The sequence below is a fragment of the Tenrec ecaudatus genome, chromosome 13 (assembly GCF_050624435.1).
Source record: "Tenrec ecaudatus isolate mTenEca1 chromosome 13, mTenEca1.hap1, whole genome shotgun sequence".
In the NCBI taxonomy this organism is placed as follows: Eukaryota; Metazoa; Chordata; class Mammalia; order Afrosoricida; family Tenrecidae; genus Tenrec; species Tenrec ecaudatus.
Genome location: NC_134542.1, coordinates 50476444 through 50488721, shown reverse-complemented (window position 1 = coordinate 50488721; position 12278 = coordinate 50476444). Strand labels below are relative to the sequence as shown.

Below are 12278 nucleotides of genomic sequence, written 5' to 3'. Positions count from 1 at the left end.
ACTCTTAGTCAAATTGGTACTTGTTTTCTCTCTGACAAATAAGAAATTGAAGAATAGAAACATTTGCTTTTGGAAGCGCAAGGTGGCAGCTTTCCTTGGTCCTGTCAGGTCTCTGCGTCTGAATCCTCTTGATGACAGCCCATCTGATTTTCATTTGTTTTTTTTCCATTTTAAACTATGAGACTTTGGTACATCATCATGACTTACTGTAAATAGGAGTATGTGGACATCCATTTAAAATGAATCAAAACAGACACATTCAATTTAGTTGAGACTTAATAAAATATTACCAATATTGAACTTCATATACAATTTTCAAAAGTAAAATATCTAATATGGGGGGCAGCACATGAACACTTTTTCTCTATGATTACTATGACTAAAAGCCTACTGTTTTATTCCTACGTCTTTGTCAGGACATGCAAGTCACAAACTGCAGTGAAAATCTCTTTCACACTTTGGGAGTGTACGTGTAAGCATTGGAGAGGCTTTGTGACTGCTACTTGGAAGCACTGACCCTGAACAGTGCTAATTAGGTCTCTGCTGCTTTAGTCTCAAGCACATGGACTCATCCAATGCATCTTTGCCCTCCATTTAGAGAAGCACCATATAGAAGAAGAGTTCTTCATAAGTCCTCAGGAGATATTCAGATGGTTAATCTCTATTCCTATGTGACCTGCTTTGAAAAATAATCAGTTTTGTGTGATTTCTTTTCCTGGGCTGTTCCCACTTCATTGATTCATCTGATGGAGAATGTGGGTCTGGTTGTACCTGTTCGCCGTGCATAGTAGGTCTGTGTGCTGAGAAATAGCACAGGAGACTGGACTATGTAAAGAGGAGCGTAGCCACAGGACTTGGGGAACGCGTATTCACCTGTGATGTGCAGATGATAGGACTTGGCTTGCTGAAAGGGGAGAGAACTTGGCGCACTTTTTGGTAAAGGCTTGAGGGACACGGGTTAGTATGGATTCCATCTCCACATAAGGAAACAAAAAATCCTCACAACGCGATCAATAAGCAACATCACAGTGAATGAAAATGCTGAATTTTTTCAAGGATTTCATTTTACTTGGATACATAAAGAATACTCATGGAAGCATCAGCCGGAAGTGCCATCTTGTCCATCCCGACTCAGAGACCATACGAGCTGAAGAATGAAACTTCACCTGATCCTGCACCATCCTCACAATCGTTCTTATGTTTGAGTCGTTCGTTGCAGCCACTGTGTGCATCTATCCTGTTGAAGGCCTTTTTTGTTGTTCTCCTTTACCAAGCATGATGTCATTTTCCAGTGATTGGTCTCTCCTGTGAACATGCCCAAAGAACATAAGATGAAATCTTGCTGTCCTTGCTTCTAAGGAGCATTCTGGCTGTACTTCTGAGTCAGATTTGTATGTTCTTTTTGCAGGCTGTGGTACTTTAAATATTCTTCACAAGCATCATAATTCAAATGCATGATTCTTCTTTACTCTTCTCTATTCAATAATGTATGACTGGGCAGATTTGTAGCAAAACACCTACTTTGAAATGTTAAGAAACAAAGATAAAGATATAATCTTTTTTAATATATAGTTTCTTTTTAAAATCTTTTTATTAGGGGCTCATACAACTCTTATCACAATCCATACATACATCAATTGTGTAAAGCACATCTGTACATTCATTGCTCTCATAATTCTCAAAACATTTGCTCTCCACTTAAACCCCTGGCATCAGGTCCTCATTTTTCCCCTCCCTCCCTTCCTCCTCCCCCTCCCTCATAAGCCTTTGATAATTTATCAATTATTATTTTGTCATCTTTCCCTGTCCATCGTCTCCCTTCTCCAACTTTTCTGTTGTCCGTCTCCCAGGGAGGAGGTCACATGTAGATCCTTGTAATCAGTTCCCCTTTTCCAACCCACCCTCCCTCTATCCTCCCAGTATTGCCACTCACACCCCTGGTCATGAAGGTATCATCCACCCTGGATTCCCTATTTCCAGTTCCTATCTGTACTAGTGTACATTGTCTGGTCTAGCCAGACTTGCAAGGTAGAATTTGGATCATGATTGGGGGGTGGCAGGGAAGGAAACATTTAAGAACTAGAGGAAAGTTGTATTTTTCATCATTGCTACATCGCACCTTGACTGGTTCGCCTAGACCCCACTGCAAGGGGATCTCCAGTGGCCTACAAATGGGTTTTGGGTCTCCACGCTGCACTCTCCCTCTTATTCACTATGGTAAGATGTTTTTGTTCTGATGCCTTATACCCGATCCCTTCGACACCTCGTGATCACACAGGCTTGTGTGCTTCTTCCATGTGGGCTTTGTTGCTTCTGAGCTAGATGGCCGCTTGTTTACCTTCAAGCCTTTAAGACCCTAGACACTATACCTTTTGATAGCTAGGCATCATCAGCTTTCTCCACCACATTTGCTTATGCACCCATTTGCCTTCAGTGATGGTATCATGGAGGTGTGCACCCAGTGATACTATTTTTTTGTTCTTTGATGCCTGATAACTGATCCCTTCGGCACCTCATGATCACACAGGCTTGTGTGGTCTTCCATGTGGGCTTTGTTGCTTCTCAGACCCCAGATGCTATATCTTTTGATAGCCGGGCACCATCAGCTTTCTTCATCACATTTGCTTATCACCTGCTTTGTCTTCAATGGTTGTGTCGGGAAGGTGAGCATCAAAGAATCCGAATTTAATAGAGGAAAGTATACTTGCATTGAGGGAGTACATGAGTGGAGACCCAATGTCCTTCTGCTACCTTAATACTAAACCTATAAATATAGGCACATAGATATAGGCACATAGATATAAATATAGGCACATCCTCATATATAAATATATTTGCATATGTACATGTCTTCATCTAGACCTTTATAAATGTCCTTTGCCTCTCAGCTCTTTCGTCTATTTCCCTTGACTTTCCTCCTGTCCTACTATCATGCTCAGTCCCCGCCTGGGTTTCAGCAATTCATCTTGGTTACATGACCCTTGATCATGCCCTACCAGACCACCCACACCCACCTAACCATTAATTTGGATCACTTGTTGTTACCTTGTCCCCCCGGAAATGTTGCTCCCTCTGTTTTCTCCTCCAGATTGTTCATCCAGCCTATCAAAGATATAATCTTAAGGATTAAAGCGTAATTGATCCATGTCAAAGTATTTTCAGTGGTCAAATATGCTTGGTAATAAGTAAAGAAAAAAATTTTAATGGTGCATTTAAATTATACTATTGGCAGAGAATATTGGATATATCATGTACTGTTAGAGAAGTACTGTTTTGGAAGAAAGTACAGCAGCTTGCTCTTTGGAAGCAAGGATGATGAGACTTTGTCTCCTGTCTTTTGTACATATTATCATGAGGGATGAGACTGTGGAAGAGGACATCATCAAAGAAATAGAAGGCCAGAGGCAAAGAGTATGCCCCTCAAGGATATGGATTGACACAGTAGCTGCATCAGTGACTGCAGACAAAGCAACGATTGCGTTGATGGTGCAGAGCAAAGCACTGTTTCATTCTGTTGCATCTAGACTTTCTATGAGCTGGAACTAAGTCAATGGCACCTAAGAACAAAAAATTATTTTAAACTGTCCTTTAAAAATTTAGCATATTAACAGTCATTTTCACATAAGAAGCCCTAGTGGTATAGTGGGTTATGTATTGGACTATCTTGAGGTTAGCAGTTTGAACCCACCAGCTGTTCCAAAGATGAAGCATTCTCCTCCCATAAAGATGTCCAGCCCAGGAAACTCAGAGAAGTAGTGCAACTCTGCCTTGTAATTTCTCTGTGAGTTGAAATTGACTTGAGGGTAGTGGTACCCTCCAACATAAACATCATTCATAGTTTAAATATTATTTCTTTATATATCTCGATATATACAAACACACGGTTCCCTATATATATATAAGTGTGAAAATGTAGGGTGTGAATTATTTGAGGTGAAATGTTAATGGATTTTTTTGTTTCTTTTTCATTATATTCTAACTTGAAAAGTACAAATTGCAACTCAATGTTTAGGCAGTATGATCCATAAGGTCTTGGTACTTTTATTACCTACAAAGTTTGGATTGTGCATCCCATGTGTAAGACAATTCTGTCATAGATTCAAATCCAAGTTCTGTTGATTGGTCAGATAAGGTAGGAGCAGTATACATATTTTATGATTAATTAGCATTATAGAATAATTTGAAAACAGCACTTGAAATGTTTTAAAAACAATTTATTGTTATTATGTTTATATATATGATATTGTTACAGTTATTGACATAAAATTCACATCATATAATGCAATAGTTCAGTCATATTAAGGAGAGCTGTGTAATTATTATTAGAGCAAATCTTAAAACACTTCCTTCTTGTGCTCCGCACTCAGCCCCTGCACATTTTCCACACCCTCCCAGCATGCTCCTGGAGGTTGTTGCTAGTTGCCATTGAGTTGCTTCCATTTCTAGCAACGCTCTGCACAATGGAAGGGAAACCCTGTCCTGTTCTATGACATCCTCACAGTTGTTCTGATGCTTAAACACACTGTTACAGCCACTGGGTCGATCCATCTCGCTGAGGGTCTTCCTCCATTTCACCGTCCCTTTACTTTACCAAGCATGATGTCCCTCTCCAGAGATTGGTCTCTACTGACATCATGTCCTCATGATGTAAGATGATGGCTCACCATCCTTGCCTCTAAGGAAAACCCTGACTGTGTATCTTCCAAGGCAGACTTGGTTTTCCCTTTGGCAGTCCATGGTACCGTCAATATTCTTTGCCATGTCCCAGGAACTCTTACTCCAGTTACTGTCTTTATAGATTGACCTATCTTGTATTTCATGTCTACAAAAACATACAAAACAAGAAGAACAACAGAAACAGCCATGGCAAAATAAAATAACAATCTTGAAAAGAAGACAGAAAATATTAAAAACTGGAATAAATTTAAGATGGGTTAAAAGAGAGATCAAATGATAAGATATAAAATTTTTAGCCTAACTCCATCTGCAGTAATCCACTTTGCAACGCACTGTCTGATAACAGGGCTGTCCACATCCTGGTCTATGGTCAGAGGGGATTATCTGGCAGCCTAATGCATATGGGAAATGTAGCGTGGACTTTCAGTGTCCTCCGTAGCCTTCTGCAAACTGGAGATTTATTTATTTTTATCCTACCTAGACTCCCCGCATGTGCTATTTTTATTAGATATACATATGTCCTGGTAGTTGAAATTTTGGTGTGTATATGTAGTTAAATGTAGCTCTGCCTCATTTGAGAATGCTGTTGTACAGGGAAGAGTTGGGTTATGAGCAAGCTGTTTTTCTATCTGTGGCTTTAAGGGTTTGTAGGGCAGTCAGAATGTGTGTATTGTTGTTAGCCTCACTGCAATGCAATAAAAAGCTCAAAATCTTAATGGTTTAAAAACTGTAAGTGCAACAAGCGAAGGTAATTGTGAAGAAAAATTTGTTCTAAGAGTGGCTCTAATCATTTGAAAGTGAGGTCAGATTTACTTTTGGACTTTGACACAGGGCTGTAGCTCTGGCTGTGTATGTTTCCCGCAGACCTGCCAATAATGCAGTCTCCTTAAGGAGGCATACTCTGTAAACCACAAATATGTAAACCCGGGATGGCTTATGTTTTCTTTACTATGCATGTTGAAAAGGAAGGGAGCCTGTTGGTTTAGTGGTTACCCATTGGGCTGCGATCTGCAAGGTCAGCAGTTCAAAACCATCAGCCGCTCCTGAGGAGAAAGACAGGCTTTCTACTCCTGCAAACAGTTACAGTCTCAGAGATTCAAAGAGGCAGCTGGTTCTTCCCTGTCCTATAGGATCACTATCACTTGGCATGGACTTGATGACAGTGAGCTGTTTTATTTTAATTATTATTATCATAGCATCCCTGTTGACACACTGGCTTAAGTGTTGAGATGTTAACAGCAATGCTGGCAGTTCAAATCTGTCAGCCAGGAGAAAGATTAGGCTGTTGGCTCCCACACAGATTTCGTCTTGGAAACTTTGAAGAGCAATTTTATTTTGTCATGGGATTTAGAATTGATTTGATGGCAAAGAGTGGGAAATATAAGTATTTAGAAAAAAAATTAAGTCTCCTTAAATGTGCAGCTACTGAAGAGATAATTCTATGTGCTTTTGATACAATCTTTTAATTAAATTATTCTGCCAGATATAAAATAAAATACTTGAGACTGTCATTTATATTAATGACAGGGAAAGACTTAATATGTACCCAAAGGAATGTGGTTGTTCAAAAGTTGCAATTCTTGTTCTTTTTAAAATTTCACATTATATGTATAAACTTTAAAATCTACAAAACAATTTTTGAGAATTACTAATATGAATTGAATAGAGTTCATTACAGTAGTTTAAAATTGATTTTCAATTTTCATTATGAAAAAGCTTTAATATCTTGAAAGATGCACAACTGAAACAATAAACCCCACTATCCCCCTCTAGCAATTAGTGATTCATGTTCACCCCTTAACCCTCACAAAACTATTTTGATGCAAATTACATCATCTAGTGTCATCCATAAACAGAATTGTGTAGAACTTAAAAACTTCAACACAGAAGTTTTAAATGTAATTACTATTTCAGCATTCACTTAATTAATAATTCTGTGATACCACTGATGATTATTAAACATTATTCAAATTTCTAATTGTCTTGTAAATATCATATTGTTTTTAATTTAGTTGTTTGGAATAGAGCCAATATTCCTTAATAAGTACAACATTTGGAATTGTTTAATGTATTTTTTTTCCTCCTTGAACAAATAGATGTTGAAGAAATCTTGTCCTTTGTACTACGGATTTTGTCACAGTCTAAGTTTGCATGATGCCACCCCTTAGAGTAGTAGAGCACACTCCTCAATTCTCCCCTTTTCTTGGAATGTTTTTGTTGAAGACACTTGATCAGAGTCAGATTTAATTTTCTTTTGATAAGTCTATCTGGTGGTGTATTCTTTCATCTGGAGTTATATGACATCTGTTTGTTTCTCGCATTTGATGCTGGCCATTGATGTTCAATGACTTCATTACTTTATAAGAAATTGAAAATAAATGCTCCAATTTTATTTTCCCTTTTATGCCTATTAGCCAGCTACTTTTATTATTATTATTTTATAGTCAACTCAAAACATCAGAACATGTGTCTTCAAAAACCATAAAAGGTTATTTGCATCACTATACTGATAGTCATTCGTGTTACTGGCAGCTCGGTGTATCTTTCCCCAGTGACCTTTTGAAAATTGTTTTCTTTTTTTTTAAAAACATTTTATTGGGTGCTAATACAGATCTCATATCATCCCATAGTTCAATTACATCAAGCAGTATTGTGCAATTGCTACTACAATCAGATTCAAAACCTTCTTCCTTCTTGAACTCCTTGATATCAGCTCCCCTTAACTCAGCTCCCCCATCCCCCTGTACCCACAGGAACCTTTATTCTATTTGCTAACCCAAGAACATATAATAAAACTTTAAGAGGGCTACCCACAATGACAAATACATCCAAGACAAATGCTGGTATGAAAAGAAAACAAACAAACAGAAGATGTTGAAAAACAGATCAGGTCCAATGTGTAAAGTGACCAGGTTTTAATTAACCGTTTATTATTTTGAACTGCAGTAGTCATCTCCAGTACTCTCTGTTTGGTAACCAGTTTATTCCCATCCCTCCGTTATGGATAGAGGGAAGTCACCGGAGAATTGTTTCCTGTATAGAACTCACAAACTTTTGCTGTCATCTATAGCTTTCTGCAAATCAGAATCTCACAACTTAAGCTCTGATGCTATTGCCTCCTTCGGCTTTGGATTATCTGATTTACAGTTCCCGCGTCACAGAGTTTGGTGTGCTTCCTCCATGTGAACTTAAATGAAATCTCACATAGATAGCTGCTTGTTTGGAAACAAGCCTGTAAGACCCCAGACACTAATCTATCTGATAGCCAAGCACCATGTGATTTCCTCACCACACTTTGCTATGATACCTGTATCTTCTGTGCTCCCATCCTGTGGGCACTTATGGAGTCAGGGGTATGATGTAGGAACCAATTGTTCTTAAATTGGAGCTAGGATTTAGTGCAAGCTCCACATCCATTCCCAGGTCTGTATTTTTTTAATTTTTTATTAGCAGACTACTTTTAAAGATAAATACGCCCATCATCTACTATTGGTCTAGTTAGTGAAAGTATATATAGGAAAGTCAAAGTTGATGGTAGATTATTGTCTTTTACTCTATAGTTTTCAAAGCAGTGAAATCAATGAGTGAAGAGTTACTGTTGTTGTCACTAGTCCACCTAGATTTGCTGTAGATTTTATTCTCTCATTTTCCTTTTTTTAGTCTGATTGTATCACTTTTTATGGAGGAGAAACAAAATGTCACTACATCGCCTTTTTCTAAAACTTCTAGAATAAAATGTATATGGTAGCATTTTAACTTAGAGTAATATAAGAATAAGAAAACTACAGGCCCTATTTCTTTCAAGTTGTGCATTAGATACATCATTTCATCTGTGGGTTAGTTAATGAAGTAATGAGTCCTTGTTCAGTGAAGATTGCTCGCCTCACTCATTTAGATTCTTCTCCCAAAGTCTTTCAGAGAAGTGTTTATGCCTCTGTCACAACAGTTAATGTATTTTATCATACATTTTTCCTTAACTTATATCTATGTCTGAATCCTTGGTACTTGGCAAAAAATTTTTTGGATGGTCTGCAATAAACTTACATCTTATTACTATGTAATTATCATAGAAACATCATTATCAATTACAGTTTGACCTTATTTGATCAGCTTTATTTTACCACTTCAGGTAGTAATTTGTAGTATTTTTGGATGCCCCTTCTATGACATTCATATTTTCAATGAGTAAAAAAAAGTATAACATTATATATTTCATATTGTTTTATGGGGAAATGACCCTGACCTATGTATAGATATGTGGTACGTACACATTCCAAGTTCCATTGCATTTTCCAGGAATGAAGAGCATTTAGAACTCAATTTGGTTTTTTTTCTGCAAAAGTTCTTTAGGCCTCTTTACAATTCAGAACCCACACAATCTAGTTGGCAGTTGCATACATCAGGTTTTAATTAAAATTGATTTTATATTGGTATCATCTGTGTGTGTCCCACACCCAACTCCCAGCCCAATTTTGGCTTTTTTTGAGGAGCCCTGGTGCGGAGTGAGTCTGAGAAACTCACAAGGGCAATTCTACCCTGTCCTGTAAGGTTGTAATGAGTGCACATGGACGCAGTGACAGTTTGTGTAAGTTTGGCTTTAGCATATGCTTGGCAATCATTAGTGCTTTGAATTGTAAATTCTATTGGCCAAAAGGCTTTCTTGCTATCAGCTGAAGGTCATCTACTTGTACTGTAGATCTTATCATCTAAAAGTAAGCATTATTTGCAAGATACTGTGGAACTGTGCTAGCCTACACAGAAAACAGTTGCTATGCAGTCAGTTCTGATTCCCGTTGAACCCATGTGTGCAGAAAACTTTAGAACTCCACTCTGGAGGGTGTTCCAGCCCATGGACTCTCAGAAGCAGATCACCCAGCATGTCCCAGGGTCGTCAGTCTGCCTCAGGAGGTCTGAACCTCTGGGTAGCTTCCGACTGCCAACCTTTTGGTGAGTAGTCAGATCCTTAACTCCTCTCTCATCCAGGGACTCCTGTGCCGGTTTATAGGTCACCTCTGAAGGAAATATAATTTATGGCTGCTGTGATACACTCTTGTTGCTGTGTTTTTGTCCTCCTGTAAAATAATTTTAAAATAACATCAACAGGCAGCATTTTTGTTTATATTATTTAGCATGATTTTTATAATCATATTGTTTAATCCAGGAGCTTTGGCGGCTCAACGATTAAGTGCTGACCTACAGGACCGTTTTTCAAGCTGAGCTGCTTGCTCCATGGGTGACATGGGGAGTAAGTGGGGGGGGGGATTTAAAACCCAGAAAGAGCTACTCCCCAGTCACTGTGATAGTTAAACATTGATGTGAACTTGACTGGGCCATGATTCTCTGTGCTTTGCCACAGTGATCCCCCATGATGAGATCTAACATACTACAATCACTTTCATTACAAAATCAGCTATCAGCAGTCAATTAACTGAACATAAGTTTTTTGCGGGGTGAGGCCTGCTTCCAATATAAATGGACATCGTGGAAAAGCATGCTTGCCTTTTTCTTGGTCTGGGTTCTACCTCTGGCTGCTATGTGAACTGTGATTCTTTGGACATGCGCTCACACTCTGACATGTTGTTTGTTAACGTTGGGACTCATTAGCAGCCTGCCTTCTGACCTGGGGACCTTGGATTCATTTTCATCTGCCATCAGAAGCCTCTTCTCAGACCTGCCATTGGTGTGTTCATTAGCCCCCACAGCTACTTGAGTCAGTAGAAACCTCCCACCTGACATTTGACCCATAGACTTAGAACTTGCCCACGTGTACAACCCACTGTATGAGCCATTTCTTTAGGATAAATCTCTCTCGCTGTGTGTGTAGGGTGTGTGCATGTGTGTGACTAATTTTGCTTCTGAATGGAACCCAACCTAAGACACCATGAGGCAAAATAAACTTGAGGGCACACAGCAACAATAGTTAATATACCTTAAATGGAAAAGAAAAAAAAAACCCTTCAAGGAAACAAATGGTTTTGATATAAAGCAGTGAAATTACAAATGTATGCTATTAGCTATATATGCATATTTTATTAACAATGGGCATACCAACTCTTACACCCTACAATCTAACGCTGTCAACACCATAGACTCTACTACCTTCAGCAACCAGTACTAAGACTAAACTGCCTGTTTTCCATTTCATTGGCCCCCCCAATAGGGCACCTTTGCTTACCTTCTTCTGCTGCACCCACCCCATTATCTATTTTTCATTAAATTTCAAAGCAATCAAACAATCAGATCATTAATTGTTGTTAAAGTCTGTTGTAATCTTGTATTTGGAATGGAGTTTATATTTAACTGTAATCTTCTTATATTTAGAATAGCATTGACATGACTTGCTGTGCTTTCAAGGCTGGAGACTCTCTCCCAGCTAACTTGTTCTCCTACCACCTTTCCGCTTGTCTGCATGCCACTCCATGCTGGCCTTCCTGCTCTTTTTCAAAGTTATCATTTACTTCGATTTGAAAATTTCACATTTCTTTTGTTTTAAATTGTTTTTGTTTTGAAGAGGTGTAATTATGTGGCCTAATTTTTTTTCTCTTTGAACATTTTATTGTGATTTAGATAGATGTTGATAGAGCACATTAATTTCACATTTAATGATTTATACACAGTTTGTTTCATGACATTAGTTGCAGTCCCCTCCATATACCAGCACCCTTCCCATTTCTTCCCTGGGTTCCCTGTTGTCATCTTCTCTCTGTCTTGTTCTTTCTTCCCCTGTGAACTTAGCTTATGGCTAAATGTCAACTTACTTTTCTAGCAAGGTCTACCTTCCCAGGGAATGTTATTGTTCACCCCATTGGGCCATCAGTTGTCTATTGATTGGCTGAAAGGTCATCCCTGATCATAGCTTCAACTTCAACTTTGGAGCTTTCTCTTCTATTTTTTTTTAAATCACAATCCGTACATACATCTATTGTGTCAAGCACATTTGTACATTCGTTGCTATCGTCATTCTCAAAACATTTGCTTGAGCCCTTTTTGTCAGATCCTTGTTCCCCTCCCCCATTCATCCCCACCCCTCCCTCATGAACCCTTGATCATTTATAAATTATTGTCTTGTCATGTCTTGCACTGTCCGACGTCTCCCTTCACCCACTTTTCTGTTGTCTGGGCTCCAGGGAGGGGGTTATATGTAGATCCTTGTTATCGGTTCCCAATTTCACATTTCTTCGATGACCACAGCTACACTCGAGTTTCGGTTAACATTTTCTTATCAATCTTAACCACCACCCACCTGAAAATGTGCCTCACTCAACTCCCAGCGCGTCACCATGATTTCTATTTTCGTAGTACTTTTCCCTGCGTGCCTCTGGTGCATGTTGATTTTCGTCCTGCTGCATCACTCAACTGGCATCCCCTTAAGAGCTGTTTTGTTCAGCTCTGTATCCAGGGTCTTCAGGTGACTATCTGGAAACAGAAGGCACTCTGTTACTATGTGCGAAGCAAAGTAGGAAGGGATGAAGTAAGCAAAGAAGAGTAAGACAAATGAGAAGAGGGAGGGAGGGAAAGACAGAAAGCAAATGGCCCACATTTTCAGGGCTTATTTTCTGTAGCTCTCTCTGCCAATTCGAAGACGCCTAACAACAGCAAAC

At 38.8% G+C, this 12278-nt stretch overlaps 1 protein-coding gene across 11 annotated transcripts in view; it reads left to right on the top strand.

Annotated features, from left to right (window-relative positions):
• The window catches only part of GULP1 (GULP PTB domain containing engulfment adaptor 1), a 288455-nt gene that overhangs the window by 128312 nt on the left and 147865 nt on the right, over positions 1-12278 (top strand). The gene's annotated exons all lie outside the window — the stretch shown is intronic.